Below are 19527 nucleotides of genomic sequence, written 5' to 3'. Positions count from 1 at the left end.
CCAATCTCCTTTCCAAGCTACCCAGATTTTAGACTCTATAACCCCACTCGGTACATCATCAGATGCAGCATTCTCCACCTGACCTCAGCATTCTGAACCTGACTATAAATACTCGCGTACCTTCCACCCCAGGTAGATCTGTTTGTGACTTGAAAAAGCCCACTGTGTGGGCGAAACGTTGCCAATAAAGGATCACATTATACTGCATATGTGTTTATATTTCCAGTACATGACCTACCAATTTCATATAGAGGTGTTCCATTTCCGGACTATTTTGCTGTAATAGCTACCCACCTTCACACCCGTTGGCAACAACGTTGGTCTGCTCTGCTCAATAACAAACTTTGTTCTATTAAACCAAGTATAGGTTACTGGCTGTCTTCTTGTCACCAGTGTCGAGGTTGGGAGACTACTCTCTCCCATCTTTGCATTGGCCATACTCGTCTTACTCATGGATAGGCGCCCTGCTCCTCTCTGTGAGAATTGTCAGGTTCCATTATCGGTCAGCTACATCCTGTTAGACTGCCCACTTTATCAACGAGCACGCAGAATTTACCTTCGTCGTCGTCTTCGCCCCGCTGCTCTCTCTTTACCTTTCCTTTTCGCTGATGGACCCACCTTTCATCCGGACTCTCTCATTGACTTTTTGACAACAACTGACTTACTCCATAAACTCTGATGATACATTCAGCCCTTTCTACCTCAATCTCTTGCTACCCTCTACCCCCGCACTATCCCCTGCCCCGCTGTTTTCTATAACCTACTAATCATCCCTCCCCCCTTCTGCCGCCTGATCCCCTCGCTTCCTTCCCTACCCTGCAGCGCTGTATAGCCCTTGTGGTTCAGTGCTTCTTTTTTATTATAATAATGTTCAAGTACAGACTGCAGAGTAATGCAGCAAAGTATGAACAAAGATCTGAGAATGTTGTATACCCGCATGCACAAATAGTGCACTTTCACTAAAAATCCCATTGGGAAAAAGGATCTGATCAAAATAAGGCATAGCCCGAGATGAGGGAGGATAACAGTGTTTACCCTGATTACCCAAGTCCTTTATTAATATTCCAATGTAGGTCATCTGAGAAAAGCAGAATAGCAGTAACAAAAAGCAGGCATTGTCTATGGACTAGTTAGGTCAGTAAAGTCAATGTGTGGAGGTAGCAGGAAAATAGTAAGGAGCAAAGGACTGGAATTCTGATAAGATGTTGGATCGGTGTTCACCAGTTTTTCTCTCAATAAATGTGATGTCTTCAATTGTTTCAGATGATAGAGATGCTGCAGAAAACATTATGTCAGAGGGAGAAGTAGGAGGCTGAGACCACAGAAGTTACCCAAGAAGAGGGAAATAACAAGAGGCTAGAAGTATCTTGGTGGGAAAAATAAAACTTTAGTAGAGACAAGAGAGGGAGCAACTGCATGTGAGGGTGGATGAATTTCCACAATAGAAACATATGCATTATGAGGTAAAGGACTAGACTTAGAGACAGGAAAAGTAAAATGTTTGGGAATACTTGATTTAAGGGCTAAAGATTTGTATTTTGGTGATGGTTAAGACTTTATAGAGGTGGGAATACAAAGTGACGATTTAGTTGAGGTAGGTCACGAAAGTGAGATGGAGGACAGTAGGAGACGACAATGAGGTAGGAACCTCTGAGCCTAGGTTTGCAAAAGGGTTAGACACAGAGGTAACTATGGAAGTGAGACTATAGAGGTGATTATTGAAGTAGGTACTAGTAAAGTTTGAGGTCATCTAGCAACTCTGGAATAAGAAAGCCTTGGGAGGATCCCTTGAAGGTGGAGATGGGAAACTGCCATAGTGTAATAGAAACCCTCTTTCAAGTATACAGCACCTGTGGGGGGGTAGGGATGGAAGGTATTCAGGCTTAATTTAGGGAACTGGAGCACAGATCCAATTCTCTAGATCAAGAGCCCCTCACCAGAGTCAAGGAATCTTCCTTGAGGGGAGATTGGGGTAGGGATAAATTCTCATACTACTTGTAAGTGCTGTCCTGCTATATAAACAGAAGGTGGATGTTCACAGCAGTCAAAAGTTTTTAGCTATATTTCATGGATAAAATCTCTGCCTGTGGGCAGTTAGCACATGTCTTCAAGAACTGGAAGGTCCTGGAGCTAGAGTTGCTCTGTGTCATCACCTGTTAAAAAGTCTCGTTGAACAATGGCATGTGGATTATAATAAAAAAGAAGCACTAAACCTACAAGGGCCATACAGTGCAGCAGGGCAGGGAAGGGTGCAGGGGAATTGGGTAGCAAGAGGGAGGGGAATTATTAGGTCATGGAGTGCAGCAGGACAGTGGACAGTGCAGGGGTAGAGGGTACCAAGAGATTGAGGTAGAAAGGGCTGTAAGGAGTGCTAGAGGCATCATCATCAGTTTGTACAGTAAATCAGTTGCTGTCAAAAAGTCAACGAAAGTTTGGGTTAAAGGAGGGTCCATCAGGAAGAAGGGAAGGTAAAGTAAGGATAGCAGAGCAGTGATGATGGAGGTAAATTCTGTGGGCTTGTTGATAGTGGGGGCAGTCCAACTGAATATGGCTAACAGAAACTGGACCCTGACAATTCTCACAGAGTAAAACAGGGCACCTCTCCAAGAGATCCCCATGAGTAAGACGAGTGTGGCAGATACAAAGACGGGAGAGTGTAGTCTCCCAACTATGGCATCGATGGCAAGACAGCAAGAAACCTATACTTGGTTTAACAGTGTAATTTATTATGTAGCAGATCAGACCAATGTTCTTGCGAATGGTTACAAAGATGAGTAGCAAAAACAACAAAATAATATGTGAATGTAACACCTCTAAATGAAACTGGGAGGTCATGTACTGCTGACTGCACAGCAATGTCTGTCTGTTCATTGCCCTGTATGTCAACATGATCAGGGACCCAACAAAAAAAAAAATCTTTGTGCGTGCTAGAGATGCGCCATAATCAAAGTTGGATACAAAGGACCAGGGGATGAGGTGAATCAAATTTTCTTATAGCCTGTAAAGCACTAAGGGAGTCTGAAACTACCCCAAATGGTGACACAGGAATAGCTGCAATACAGATAAGTGCTACGAGAATGGCATACAATTCAGCTGTAAAAATGCGAGCCAAGGATAATAAATACCCTCGCATGACACTGTCTGGAAACACTGCTACGAATCCGATGCCGTCAAAAGACTTATAACCATTGGTGCACACTGAAATGGCATGAGAATGAGATTGAAAGTGGTTAAAAGAAAGAGCGAGAAGCCACGATAAGCAGGTGGGCTTTTGTGCATGGCAGTGGGGAAGAACAGATTCAAACCGCTGGAACTTCCTAAGGGGGAAGGGAAACGCTAGTTGCTACATGAACATAGAAAGGTGGCAACTGAAGAGAAGATAAGAGCAAATGTAGATGAAGAGAAAAGGGAGGGAGAAAACAGGGGCAACGAATAAATAAAGAACTACTTCTAACATCTGTTACTATCCTATATATGGAAGGATTGCAGAGGTCATGAGTGCAAACATAACAGCGAAGACAATGAGCATCATGGCGATCAGTCAAGGATGGAATATTTGCCTTTGCATAGAGGCTCTCAACAGATGAAGAGTGAAAAGCACCGAGGCATAAATGTAATCCCTGGTGATGGATGGGATTAAGGCTAGAGAGAGTTGCAGGAGAGGCCACTGAATATATCTAGTTGCCATAATCAAGTTTTGATAAAATTAGGGCTGAATGTAGTCGAAGGAAAGTTCTACGACAGCCCCCCATGAATGATGAGTGAGGGTTTTAAGGAGGTTCAGCCGGCGATGACAAGTTGCTTTCAGAGAGGTAATTCGAGGTTTCCAGGATAACAAAGGTCAAACAGAAGGCCGAGAAACCTGACTATCACGTTCTGGGATATGCGAGCCATATAGGTACAATGGATGATCAGAGACAAAAAACGTCTAAGCGAATTTTAGTACTAGAAAATTTAAACCCATGAGTGGTGGCCCAATTGGAAACACGGTTGACTGCATGCTGGAGAGAAACTGCAATGAGGTGACAGTCAGTGCCTGCACAAGCTATAGCAAAGTCATCAACATAGTGATGACCAAATATTAGAATATTAGATGGAAGAATAGATGCCAGATCATTTATAGTAAGGAGAAAAAGTGTTGTGCTCAGAACACATCCCTGGGGGGACACTTTCAACTTGGACAAAGTCCAGGGAAAGCGTATTAACCTGAACGTGGAAATTTCTCTCAGACAAGAAGTGCTTAAGCAAAAATGGCAGATTGCCACGGAGGCCTAAGGAGTGGGCCTGGGCCAAGATGTTATATCTCCATGTTGTGTGATATGTCTTCTCAAGGTCAAAAAAGATGGTGATAACCGAGTGATTATTGGCAAAGGCGTTATGAACACACGTATCTAAGTGAAGTAAGAGGTCAATAGTAGAACGGCCCTTACGAAAGCCATATTGGCTAGTGGAGAGACTATTGTATGTCTCTAAATAGCACATCAAACGTCTATTTACCAGATGTTCCATCACCTTACAAACTGCACTGGTAAGAGCAATGGGATGATAGTGAGAGGCATCATGTCCCGTAGTACCCACTTTACAGAAAGGGAGAACAATGGCAGATTTCTACAGCTGGGGAAGAACTCCTTGCGACCAAATAAGATTAAAGAGTCGTAAGAGGACAGCAAGGGCTGACTGATGTAAATGCTGGTGCATATGAATAAGAATGCCATCAGGCCCAGATGCCGATGATTGGCAAGCAGTGTGTTTTGCCTCCAATTCCAGAAATGTAAAAGGCACATTGTAAGACTTTTCTCTGACAGAAGAAAAGTCTAAGGGCTCAAACTCTCTGGCAGACTTGGAGGAAAGAAATAGGGGCATAGATGTGGCCCCAATTTTGGTGGCAACATCAAGAGGGTTTGCTATAGCAACACTGGCAACCCGAAGAATAGGAACCGGGTTGGGAGAGCATTTGCCACTCAGTTTCCCTACTGCAGACTGCACTCATAAGAGGAAGCCTAAGTGATGGTAGAAACATACTCCTGCCAGCAAGTGCATTTAGCTTGACGAATGACATGGCAGGTGACCCCTGTCTTCTGCTTAAAATCAAGGAGTCACTCTGTGGTTCTATTGTACCGATATCTGCCCCATGCAGTGCATTTCAAACATACTGCCTGAGCACAAGCTGGAGACCACCAAGGCAAGCACCTCTGAGAATTGCTTGTTCTCTCTCTAGGCTGAAATACTGCTGTACACTAATGGCTCTTTTCAAGGCAGGTGAAACTGCAGACCTGTAGAATGTACAGAGAACTTTCAGGCACACAAGTTCAATAAAGCACCTAAATTACTGGTAATGGTTGAAGTCTCTTGATTTGTATTCCCTGACACAGTTGAGAAAGATGCATGATAATATATCTGGAAAATCCTAGAGGGACTAGTCCCAAATTTTCACACAAAAATCACTCCCTACAAAAGCAAAAGATTGGGGAGGAGATGCGACATCCCCCCACAATGAAAAGCAGGGGGCACCACAAGTACACTAAGAAACAATGCAAGAAGAGTCAGGGGCCCAAGACTGTTCAACTGCCTCCCAGCATACATAAAGGGGATTACCAATAGACCCCTGGCTGTCTTCAAGAAGACACTGGACAGGCACCTAAAGTCAGTACAGTATCTGATCAGCCGGGTTGTAGTTCGTACGTTGGTTTGCATGCAGCCAGCAGTAACAGTCTGGCTGATCAGACACTGATCAGCCAGATGGGGGTGTTGATCCCTGAAACCCTCTCCAGGCATACTCCCTCATGTCTGGTACTATTACTAATAGGAACTGTACTGAAGACTCCGACAATTATTAGAAATGTCACATGCAGTGGACCCTCCCTTTTCGTCTTTAATTCGTTCCAGAGTTTCTAATAAAATGTGAAATCGACTAAAATTGAAACCATTTTTCCCATTAGAAATAACGTAAATCTAATTAATCCATTTCAGACATCTTATTTACGTATCATAATTCATCTAATATGACATAATAAACAAAACTAAGAACATATAAACATGATATATACTCTAGAATGAATAAAATATGTCATTATGTATGTGAGGAGTAAGTGGTGGTGATGATGTTGGGTTTATAAGGGCCACTGAGAGAAGCCGTACATATTAGTGGTAGAGGCGGCAGCAGAAGCCACCGACACTATTCACACAATGTACGTAATTTATAAATATGAAATATTTACACTTTAATTTATAAATAAGAAATATCTGATCAGGCTGCATTAATTAAACAATAGGTTATACTTATGTTAAATACATGTTATTCAACATTTGCATTAAAATATTTACGTTAAAATATGAAAAATTATTGTACTATGAACATTTACTTTTGGGGTTCTGAGGTTAAGGGAGTAACACAGTGAGCATTTATAATTTGAGGTGGAGAGTGATTTGGTAGCTTTGTTGGTAAGGTTAAGTACTAAGTATTTAGTTTTGGGTTAGTTTTGGGCGAGTAGGTGGTTTTTAAAAAAAAGAAGAGTCTTGAATTGATGTACAGACAGGGATCCTTTGGTATTCGGTGGTAGTGAATTCCAAATTTTTGGGCCCTTTATGTGCAGAGAGTTTTTACATAGTGTGAGATGGACATTGGGAACATCAAGGAGTGATCTGTACCTTGTTATGGTAGTGTGTCCTGTTAAGGTTAGTAAGGAGAAGTTTGAGTGTAGTGTTCTATGTATGTAGTAAGCACAATAATAGGTATGGATGTTTTCTATGGTAAGTTTAGACTTTTGAATATTGGTTGAGTATGCTGTCGGGAGTGGGAATTTGTTATCATTCTGACTGCAGCCTTTTGTTGTGTTATTAGTGGTCTGAGATGGTTTATTGTTGTTGAACCCCATTCACAAATTCCATTGGTGAGATAGGGGTAAATAAGTGAGTGATACAAGGCAAGGAGAGCTGGTCGTGGAACGTAGTACCGTATCTTGGATAGTATGCCTATGGTCTTAGAGATTTTCATGGAGATTTGTTGTGTGTGTGTCTGAAATTTGAGTATACAGGTTATGTAGTTCTACAAAGATTGTTTTGAACCAACAGATAACAGAACTAATGAGAGAGAACTATCTCATATGCAATACACTTGGATCACAACTCACAGAAGAACAAATGAGAATGGACATTCAGTAAATTTAACTTCAACAATCAGAGAATTAACCGAGACAAAGAACTTTTGACATATCCTGGGAAACAGTCATAAGCAACTAACCCACACTGGTACATGGAAGTCATATACAGAACCTTACAATGTATAAAATGTTTCACTGAACAAGCTTACAGAACAGAACCAAAGTGGTGGGTGTAGAATTTTTTTTTTTCACTAATTCTGACTGCCCTATCTGACAAAAGCACTAATTCCACAGAATTAGGAAAAGAAATAAAGAACATTCCATTCATACAGCACTGGGGGTTGGTTTCACGGAGTTCCTTATTCATTCATAAAGTGAGAAGTACCACCAGCATGAGCACTCACGTGTTCTTTGGAAAGAAGAGCTTGGGTCTACATGAAATACCAGAGGCCTTAAAAAGTAAAGAGACAGCTCCTCTGCACAGAAGAGGAAATACAGTGCTGGAAAAAAATTACAGACCAGTGGCACTAACATCACTTACCACCAAAATCCTTGAAAGGGTGATCAGATGCCAAATCCCAAACATTATAGAAAGCATGGTCTACACAACCCAAACCAACATGGATTTAGAGCGAGACTATTATGTTTGTCACAACTGCTGAACCATTATGGCAAGCATCACAAGCCACCACTATCCTAAACAATGCTAAAAGTCTATCAGTACTTAACTACAACATCAGGTCCTTAAGCAAACACTATGATGACCTCCTAGCACTCCTTGAATCACTAAAGACACCCTTCTCCTGCATTATTCTTACTGAGACCTGGCTTAAGCAGGACACAATAGATATCTACCCTCTACCAGGATACACAGCAATTCACAACTGCAGAACAAACCAAGTTGGGGGTGGTATTGCAATCTATTACTCTAACCAATTAGATGAATATGGGGAATACATTTTTGCTAATTTTACTGTAAAAAACCTTAAGACGCCTATAACAATCGGTGCCATTTACCGGATACCTCACACAAACATCCCAAATTTCAGTGAGAAATTAAAGTCACTAATAACAAACAGACAAATGAATAAGCACCACCTTCTCTTAGCTGGAGACTTCAACATCAACCTTGGCTTACTAGATGATCAGCCTGTAACTGATTTCATCAACAATATGAACAACACACTTCTCATACCAACAATAACTAAACCAACCAGGCTCACTGAGACAAGTGCAACCATAATAGACCACATATGGACCAATATACTAGCCCCCCTTAAATCAGGGATAATCACAGATAGCACTACAGACCACTACCCTACCTTCCTCCTGACAAACATTAGTAAACCACCACTTGAATACAACAAAGTCTCATTTAGACTCCATGACGAGGCCTCAGTAAGGAAGTTCACAGCTGACCTAGAGACTGTTGATTGGCCTACAGAATTCTCCAAGGCCAATGGTATTGATGACTGGACAGACATCTTTCTTAACAAATTACTTAGACTATACAACAAACATTGTCCTATAAAAACAAAACAGATCACAAACAAACGGCTTGGTTGCCCATGGCTAACCAGCACCATTCTGAAATCCATTGACAAGAAACACCAATATGAAAAGCAATATAGACAGGGCTTAATACACAAAGATACTCTTAAACACTATTCATCAGCTCTCACCAAAGTAATAAAAAAAGCCAAACAACTATACTACTCCAGTAGATTCACAGACACTAGAGGAGATATAAAAAAGACCTGGAAAACACTCTCTCAGATTCTAGGGACCCACAAACTGAGAAAAACCAAGAATATTGTCCTAACTAAACCTAATGAAACACCACTACATCCCACTGACACAGCTAACAAGATAAACGACTTCTTCTCAAACATAGGATCTAATCTCGCCAGTAAAATCCCACATACCAATGCCCATGCCGGGGACTACCTAGATGGAAATTTCCCTAATTCCTTCTATCTTGCACCAACTGAGCCCACGGAAGTCATTGAGATCATAAAGTCACTTAAAAATAACTCGGGGAATCTGTCTCATGTCCCACCATTACTGTACAAGCGAGCGGCCCATGTCCTTTCGCATGCTATTTCATTACTTTTTAACAAGTCAATAGAGACTAGCACCTTCCCGAAACTACTCAAGATGGCAAGGGTTACACCAATACATAAAGGTGGTGACCCTACAGACTTAAACAACTATAGGCCAATATCTAACTTACCATTGCTATCCAAAATCTTTGAGAAACTCGTGCACAGGAGACTGTATTCATTTATAACGGCTCAAAACATACTCAACCCCTGCCAGTTTGGATTCAGGAAAAATAAAAGCACTAATGATGCAATCATAAAAATGCTAGATCTGCTTTACACAGCATTGGAAAATAAGGAATATCCACTAGGAATTTTTATTGACCTAAGAAAAGCTTTTGACACAGTAGACCACGACATCCTACTCCACAAACTTGATCACTACGGTATAAGAGGCCATGCGCTTGCTTATTTCAAATCTTACATTACTAATAGGTATCAGTACGTCACCATTAAAGACACAGCATCAGCAACACGGCCACTTGATACTGGAGTTCCGCAGGGAAGTGTCCTTGGTCCCCTGCTCTTCCTCATATACATCAATGACCTTCCAAACGTATCCCAACACCTGAAACCCATTCTCTTTGCTGATGACACGACTTATGTCATCTCTCACCCTAATCTTGCCACCCTCAACACCATTGTGAATGAGGAGCTGATTAAAATATCGACTTGGATGACAGCCAATAAACTTACGCTTAACACTGACAAAACTTACTATATTATGTTTGGTAGCAGAGCAGGAGATGCACAAATTAACATTAAGATTGACAACACTCTAATTACCAGAAATAATGGGGGAAAATTCCTAGGCTTATACCTTGACAACAACCTGAATTTCAGCACCCATATCCAGCATATAGCCAAAAAAGTATCCAAAACGGTTGGGATCCTCTCCAAGATACGATACTACGTGCCGCAAAATGCCCTTCTCACACTATACCACTCACTTATTTATCCATACCTCACCTATGCTATTTGTGCTTGGGGATCAACTGCAGCAACACACCTAAAGCCAATAATAACCCAACAAAAAGCTGCAGTAAGAATAATCACTAAATCCCATCCCTGGCAACACACCCCCCCACTCTTCATAGATCTAAACTTACTCCCAGTTCAGTACATCCACACTTACTACTGTGCAATCTACATCTACAGGGCCTTAAACTCTAATATCAACCTTGACCTAAAACGCTTTCTTGATAGTTGTGACAGAACCCACAGGCATAACACCAGACACAAACATCTCTACGACATTCCCCGTGTCCGACTAAACCTTTACAAAAATTCAATGTATGTCAAAGGCCCTAAAATCTGGAATACCCTACCTGAGAACTCTAGAACTGCAGACACATTCATCACCTTCAAAACTACCATTAGAAAACATCTTATCTCCCTGATACACCCCGTCAACTAACTACACGAATACCACCTGGTGGTTCACACTTACACTCACTCACTCATTTGACCATAAACAGAAATATTAATCTCAGTCTTAAAATAATGAATCCTGTGATACTCCAATACTGAAACTATGTACTGTGCCAAAACAAAAGCATTCACATTGCTAAACTCACAAACTAGTATTTAGTCACTTAGCCATAATACCAACTTACCTCATAATTTGTAATATTTTACAATTAAGAATAAAACTAAGTATGCCCGAAATGCCTAGCCATGCTAAGCGTTCTAGTGGTACACTCTGTAATCACAATTTTACTACATGTAAACCAAACAATAACCAAATTTCTGTAAACTCAGCATTGTAATCCTTATAGAGAATAAACTTTGAATTGAATTGAATTGAATTGAATACAAAACATAGTAACATGTGAACGACCTGGCAATAACATCGTCAGCTGACCTATCATTTAGAGATGATCAAGCAAATGTTGCAAAAACTAGAAAAATGATAGGATGGGTAATGAGAACATTCAGATTATAAAAAATATTGCTAATGGTGACACTATTCAAATTACTTGTGTAATCCCACCTGGGGTGCTGTTTAATGTTGATGACTCCATTCAGGCCAGGATAAAGAGCCAGAGCAGATCCAGAGATCATTTACTTCCTGCAAAGAGACAATAAAGCATTTGAACCACTGGGGATACCTAAAGAACTAAATGTATTCTCTCTCACGAGAGGAGAAGAGATGCATGATAATACATACATAAATAACCCACACATAGGAGTATAAAACTTACGATGATGTTTTGGTCCGACTTGGACCATTAACTAGTCACGACTAGTTTGTGGTCAAGGTCGGACAGAAACTCTGTCGTAAATTTCAGTCTTCTGTATGCAGGTTATTTGTGTATTGTTCCTGTTACAGTATTGTGCCTTTTTGTTCTTAATGATGGCTAGCTTTGACTACATGTCTTTAACCCTTTGACTGTTTCAGGCCCCTCTCTGAAACTGTCATTCTATGTCGCTCAATTTTTGAAAAAAAAAAAAATTATTTTTTCTTATGAAATGATAATCTTTTCCCGATGGTAATGACACCAAAAGTTCGAAATTTGGTCGAAAACTCGTGGAATTATGCTCCCGCGAAGTTAGCGGTCTCGGCGACATATGCGTATCGGCGATTTCGCCGACTTTGAGCCCAATTTTCAGCCAATTCCATTGTTCCAGTTGACCAAACTCATAGCTATTTCTTTAGAACTCCATTTTATCTATCAGCTGAGTACAAGAAACCTCCCATTTACTAATTTGGACTACCCAATATGGTGGTCAGAAATTGGCAATTTGGCCAATTTCACGCAAAATAAAAAAGATGCCAATTTCAAAATAGGGTCCAGAATAAACAAGGTAGACATTCGTGGCACTAAAATAACATATGCTCTGTTCATTAGTCACATCTCTAGGCCCCTCTTATATTATTATTGCTTTCTATTTTGATTTTTTATTCATACAAAAAAATACAAAATTTACTGTTATGCAGACGACTGCATTATTGTAAAAATGGTATAAATAATATCAGTGCACTAGTGAAAGAATATTAGACTCCCCAGTTGACGTGTATTGGACGTGTGGTGTGATTTATGTACTCTTGAACATTGGTAAAAATCGAACATTTCCGCTACTTTGAGCTCAGTTTCAAGGTCGTTTTCATCGTAAAAGTAATGAAAATCATCTCTATTTCTGTAATATGTTTTCCATTTTATCACCTAAGACCATGAAAACGCGAATACAACGATAAATACTATACGAAAATACACCTCAAAGTCGGCGTTTTATTCCAAAAAAACGATCAGAGTTTTTTTTTTCTCATTACGCAATGTGTGCTGCAGGATTTTTTTTATGTGGTGCACACTGACCACACAGACCCATTCTCTCACATGTGGGCCTACCAGCTTTCTCCCACTTGATTTGAAGCCGCTAGAATTATTGAGTATATATACGTCAGAAACATTGGCTCGTAAGACGTATTTATACGTCGAAAACAGTCAAAGGGTTAATTTACCAGTAAATCATAGTGATTTTATTAAATGTTTCTCAGAAAGGACAACAAATCTGATGGAATTTGAGGTGAAACTCTGTGATATCTAAAGACTGAAAGTTGTTGCTAACTTTTTCTCACTTTGCAGAATTGGCCAGTCTTGTGAATAGTTTAAGCAGTGCATGCAGCAGCCTGCGGGACAGCAGCAGAGACAGCACAGCAGCCAGCACTAATGACAGCACAGCTGTCATTGTTGACAGCAGCATAGGTGATAGCAGCAGAGCAGGTAGCAGGCACAGCCTGTCAGACAGTGGTCAAAGCACAGTAGATCGCAGCACGGTAGGTAGCAGACACAGCACTGCTGATACTGTCAACAGTGGCCTCAGCAGCCGTAACATTGATAGCCTAAACAGCAGAAGCAGTGTTCTGAGCAGTGGCGGATGTAGTAGTAGAGGGAGTGTGGGGAGTAGCAGTAGAAGCAGCAGCAGCAGGGCAGGTAGCAGCAGAGATGATATGCAGGCCTCACCAGGAAGTGCTGAACTGGAGGAGCTCTCTGGGCGGGCTCCTGCTGGTGCAGTGTTTGATGATGAAGTGACTCCTTCAGGAATCAACCTGTCCACACACCCGGTGAAGCCTGTGCTTCACTCCAGGGAGGACCTTCAGCCAGCTCCAACGCTCCACTCCAGGGAGAACCTACAGCCAGCCCCGACACTCCACTCCAGGGAGGACCTTCAATCAGCTCCAACTCTCCACTCTAGAGACAACCTTCAGCCAGCTCCGACGCTTTACCTAAATACTGCTGTGAGCTCTACCCAGAGTACCAAGAGCAATGCCTTTCCATACAATTCCCCAGCACAGGATGTGGGGGCAAGGAGGCTGGCAGATGTGGCTTACAGAGACCTCAGCATAGAGCCTCAACAGTATCAGGAGGTGGGGAGTGCAGGTGACCCTCACCACACTAGTTACCAGGACCAGCCAGGTTACGATGAACACTGTAATAGAAATGACAGGGTGGGAGGGGCCTTTACCATCTGCCATGAGGCTGGAGAGATGGAGAAGCCCACCATGCATGATCAGCTAAGTGACAGCACCACACTGGAGGATGTCTTGGATTCTCTCTTGGCTTTGCCCTCTGCCTCCAGATCACCGAGCCCTGTTAGCAGCCATCCACTGGGGAGGCCCTTCAGCCACCCTGGGTTCACCAGGGCACATGATGAGAGAGATGCTGCTCTCTGTACTTCTCACCGGAGCCTGGACCAGGCCCAGGGGCAGGTTGCAGGACACCCTCTTGATGAACTCCACTATGGCTACCTTCGCAATCACGACCTTCCTACCGACTTCAAGAACGAAGGTTACCGCAAGTCCTTCACTTACAGCTCGTGCAGTGGTGACAACAGCTTCCATCAACAGCAGCCAGTCGGGACGGCCTTTCCTGGGGGACGTCCCTACGACCCTCCTCCACCCTCAGAGGGATCCTCCGTGTCCTTCTTCCTCGGGAGGGACGAAGGTGAGAGCACCGAGTAAGTTTCATATTGTTGGTTTGCTTCTGCTTTTTGTGACTGACCTCTCACCACCTCCCCTCTTGCCCCTCTGTGACATAATGCTGATGCCACCACATCGGCACCAGCATGATGTCATCATGGGAATGTGTCTGTCTGTCCCCTTCCCTTCCCCCACCCTTTCCCTTCCTTATCCAAGTGACCTCATCCCACATGATCGTAACTGAAGGTATTCCAGCGAGGTCATGGTTTGCCCTCACTAGGCCTCAAGGGAATCATAGGTGTCATGGGATTCCTGAGGGAGCTTTCGAGATTGACCATACATAAATATTGTTGTCTGGGGCGAGGTCCTCCATATACTGCTTAGGACTTGTATCAATACAGATTTGTGTCGTGTAATTATCTGAAAAAATATATAATACTCGAGGAACTTCCATTCAAATTTGTTATAATTTCATATAAAACTCAGTAAAATGCACAATTTACAAAAAATATATAACAATTTTCTATTTGCAGTTAATTTCTCGAGTGCAGACATAGAGTGTACAGAATGAGTAAGTTTTTTTCCTTCACTCGGAACACACTTAAGTACCAGAGCCATTAGGCTACTGACCTGCTAACTACCTTGACACAAGGCGTGGGTATGACCCTCACTCATTTCCCTTTCTAGGAAGCTGTGACTCTAGGGTGACCCTTGACCTGTGACCTTTTCCAGGCCAAGCACAGGTAGTCTAGTATCCCGGACCAAACGACATTACCTCTTGTGTTGTTCAATGACCAAGCAGTAGTTTAGAGAGAGAGAGAGAGAGAGAGAAAGAGCGAGCGAGGGAAGAAAGGGAGGCTTCGCTTGTCTCCAACCTCCCCCCTCAACCCCCAAGGTCGTCGACAGCACCACCCCTTTGCCCCCTTGCCCAGGTACAGCCACTGACATCATTATTCATCTGCGCGACACAGCATTCTCTTTTAGTTTGCACACTGCGGGGCCAGAGCAGGATGGGCACCCGTGGCTGGTGGCAGATTTGAACCTGAACTGATCACTTCCATGGCCTTAAGTTTGATGCCCACACAACCCACACCACCACCAAGGTGTCATGGGAAGGTTCATCCAGACTTTTAAGGTTGAGCTGTTATCCAAATATTAGGGTAAACTATATTAATTTCTAGATTATTAGATAAAATTCAACCTATTTTTCATATCAGATGAACATTGTTAATGCTTAATATATGTATGAATGTATGTTTAGCACAGTATGTCATGCCCAGGAATCACTAACTGTGTGACTGAAATTATATTGAACTACCACAGTGAAAAATACTCAAAATGTTCTGACTACAAACTTATGAAATTAGCCCTAAATTTCCCTCTTTGGATAAATCCAAATAACTGAAAAGTGCAAACAGTTCCAAATGAACATGTATCTGAAAATATTGTTCAATAATAGGACATTCCTTTTTCGCTCTTGGCACTCTAAGCCATTTTTCAATATACAGTGGAACCCCGGTTTTCATGATTAATTCGTTCCAGAAAGTCTAACGAAAACTGAATTGCACGAAAAATGAAGCAATATTTCTCATAAGAAGTAATGTAAATCCAATTAATCCGTTCCAAAAACCCAAAAATATTAACAAAAAATGAGAATGAAAAATAAATATGACTAATGAAATGGATAAATGAACATTCAACACCACTTTTACCTTTACTGAAGAGACTTGTTGGAGTATAGAAGACGGCGAGGAGGGGAGAGGGAGGAGAGGTTATTGTTTGGAAGGAGAATCCCCTTCCATAAGGACTTCAGGTATAAAGGCCCTATGGCACTAGGGCCAGTTTGAGAGTTACTGTACCCCTGTCACAAAAAATATGTCCAGAAAGATCTGCTTCTGGCATTTTTTTAAGATTTGCCTAAAATGGGACAAGGCATTCTCATTGAACATGTTGCAGACATGGCTTGCAACAGCTTTGTTAGGGTGATATTTCTCCACAAAACTTTGCAACTCACTCCACTTTGCACACATGTCCTTAATCACTGAAGAAGGCACATTCTCCCCTCTCTCTTCCTCCTCCTCTGAAACAATTTCCTCAGCTGCGATCTGTTGCTGTTTCAGTTGAAGGTGTTGCAGCTCTTCAGTGATTAGCTCTTCCCTGTGGTCATCCACCAATTCTTCCACACCTTGGCCACTCACATCCAACCCTATGAACCTCTCCAAAGACACAATAGAGTCCACAATAGGCATAGTGTCATCAGGGTCATCCCCAGCCCATCAACTGCCTTGCCTTTTCACAAATTATCAACTCCAAAACACTATCTCCCATGCGGGGTGATGCTCACTCAACAATACACATAGGCAGACTGAGTCACTCGGCAATTGAGTGGCCTAGTGACGCGAGTGGGCAGGCATATGCATTCGGTACGGACCATTTCAACTCTATGAAAACTGAAGTGATGTACGAAAACATGGACAAAATTTCGACAGAAAAAAGTCATCAAAAACCGAATCCTACGAAAACTGGGGTGTATGAAAACCGAGGTTCTACTGTACAGTGGACATTCACAACTCTCACACACAAATAACCCACACATAGGAGAGAGGAGCTTACGACGATGTTTCGGTTCAATTTGGACCATTTACAAAGTCACACTAACAGAAAGGAGAGAAGGGGGCAGTATATAAAGGCCAGTAAACAGGGACGGGACAAGAGAGGTAGTATAAAAGGAAGTAGAGAGGTAGTAGTAGTATAGTGGAGTAAGTCAAAGACCAAGAAAGAGGAGCACTGCAGGAGAGCTAGGGGCCCAATGACTCTACTATTACTATTACCACTACCTCTCCTACTACTTCTCTTGACCTGTCCCTGTCTGCTGGCCTATATATATTGCCACCTCCTCTCCTCTTTGCAAGTGTGACTTTGTAAATGGTCCAAGTCAGACCGAAATGTCGTCGCAAGCTCCTCTCTCCTATGTGCAGATTATTTGTGCATTGTTCCAGTCATGGTATTGTACCTTTTTGTTATTCATAACTCACATAGGAACTATGCTCCTGAAAACTGCACTATCAATTATTTCCATATGGACAAAACAGAACTGCATTCCTCAGATCTAAAACTCCAGTGAGGATCAGACAGTGAACATAAAGAGTACGTGTAGATACAAAATAGTTACATCAATACTGCACAGCAGTGGTTCTCAACCTTCCTATACAAGTCTGCCACATTTGATAGTCAAATGTGTGATGAGGGCTACATGGTTTTGTTGATATTGTGCAGTGTGAAACTTACATAAAAGTGAATTCATAATTTCATGCGAGGGCTGCATTCATTTCCTAGAAGGCCACATGTGGCCTGCAGGTTGGGGACCCCTGATGTACAGTATTTGTTACTTAGCTTTAAGTAAGGTTGGTGGGGCTAAACATCCTGGAGTAGAAAGGTTGGTTGCGGTCCTACTAGGTTGAGTTGACGGTTAGGGTTGATGAGATGCAATGTTGAAGGTTGGGGGATCTTGTGATGGTGATGCAGCTCCATCTGTTGATGGTTGCAGTGGAGTCCTTGGGCGTTCTGTCAGACGTTCTGCTGCCAGTTTGTTTTACCCTGCAGTTCTTTAAACATAAGATGATAAGGACCAACTGCCTGCTCCAGAGCATGCTTTTCAGCTTTGCTTCTAGACCAAGTCATGGTTCTTATTAATAAACAAGTCTGCAACTTTACCAGCAGTGCACAATGACTCTAGCATTACCTGGAGGTTATTCCAGGTAATGCTAGAGTCATTGCGCACTGCTGGTAAAGTTGCAAACTTGTTTATTAATAAGAACCATGACTTGGTCTAGAAGCAAAGCTGAAAAGCATGCTCTGGAGCAGGCAGTTGGTCCTTATCATCTTATGTTTAAAGCATTAATTGCAGTGTCAACATCAGTCGTTCATCCTCATCATCCTGCTCTCTGCAGCTGGGAATTTAATTCCTGCAATATTCCCTCTCGTCTGGCTGCACATCTTCATCTCTCTCACCCGGAATTCTCCTTGCCAGACCAACAATTTTCTGATCCTGACTTTCCACTGATGGAAAACATGTGAAATCATTCACCACACTAGCAACCATATTTTTCTCCAACTAGCATTTCTGTTTACATCCCCTCACCCTCTCTCACACCATCCCCTGCACTGCTAAGACAATGGAGTTTTCCAACGAATAGCAGGGGAGAGGGGGGACGTCTTCTGCTGCTCTCTTCAATGGAAATACGTGCCTCAAACAGAAATGAATTCCACTCTGGTACATCTCAATGGGAATGTGACATTTCAATTGGAAATGAAAACTGTATTTCAATCACAGAATATCGAAAATGTGAGTTATTATCACATGACTTAGGAGTATCTACTGCACCCTCAAAATGGCTTCTGAAAAGGGCAGTGCACTGAGTTTTATAACATCAAAAAGAAAGGGGACATACAATGCATGTACAGAGACAAATCTTAAAAATACTGAGAGATTATAACATTGGTATACCAGATAGTAAGGTACTTTACAATATATTTATGTCAATGTAGGCAGGATTTTTTTTTCCATCTCTCTGGAGTTTACCTGGAGAGAGTTCCGGGGGTCAACGCCCCCGCGGCCCGGTCTGTGACCAGGCCTCCTGGTGGATCAGAGCCTGATCAACCAGGCTGTTGCTGCTGGCTGCACGCAAACCAACGTACGAGCCACAGCCCGGCTGATCAGGAACTGACTTTAGGTGCTTGTCCAGTGCCAGCTTGAAGACTGCCAGGGGTCTGTTGGTAATCCCCCTTATGTGTGCTGGGAGGCAGTTGAACAGTCTCGGGCCCCTGACACTTATTGTATGGTCTCTTAACGTGCTAGTGACACCCCTGCTTTTCATTGGGGGGATGGTGCATCGTCTGCCAAGTCCTTTGCTTTCGTAGTGAGTGATTTTCGTGTGCAAGTTCGGTACTAGTCCCTCTAGGATTTTCCAGGTGTATATAATCATGTATCTCTCCCTCCTGCGTTCCAGGGAATACAGGTTTAGGAACCTCAAGCGCTCCCAGTAATTGAGGTGTTTTATCTCCGTTATGCGAGCCGTGAAAGTTCTCTGTACATTTTCTAGGTCGGCAATTTCACCTGCCTTGAAAGGTGCTGTTAGTGTGTCTTGGCTTGGAATTCCTGGAAAATCCAGGTTAATACAACTGCTTGATTTATAACCACATTGGACCCTAACTTGATGCTTACCTGAAAGTGATTTCGGGGTTCAACGCTCTTCCAATATGGTCCCAGAGCAGGCTTCCTGGTTGATAACCCAATCAACCAGACTGTTGGTGTTAGCTGTTCAATGTGTGCCACAGCTCAAGTGATCAGAACTGACTTAAGGAACTTACCAGATCCTCTCCTGGTAATTCCCCATCATGTTTG

General features: G+C 42.4%; 1 protein-coding gene across 7 annotated transcripts in view; it reads right to left on the bottom strand.

The window, feature by feature from the left end:
• Positions 1–19527, bottom strand: part of LOC128703690 (serine-rich adhesin for platelets-like) — a 616714-nt gene that overhangs the window by 44792 nt on the left and 552395 nt on the right. The window lies entirely within an intron of this gene.

The sequence above is a fragment of the Cherax quadricarinatus genome, chromosome 76 (genome assembly GCF_038502225.1).
Source record: "Cherax quadricarinatus isolate ZL_2023a chromosome 76, ASM3850222v1, whole genome shotgun sequence".
Classification (NCBI taxonomy): domain Eukaryota; kingdom Metazoa; phylum Arthropoda; class Malacostraca; order Decapoda; family Parastacidae; genus Cherax; species Cherax quadricarinatus.
The sequence above is the reverse complement of the archived record's forward strand: the minus strand, read 5'-3'. Positions and strand labels throughout refer to the sequence as shown.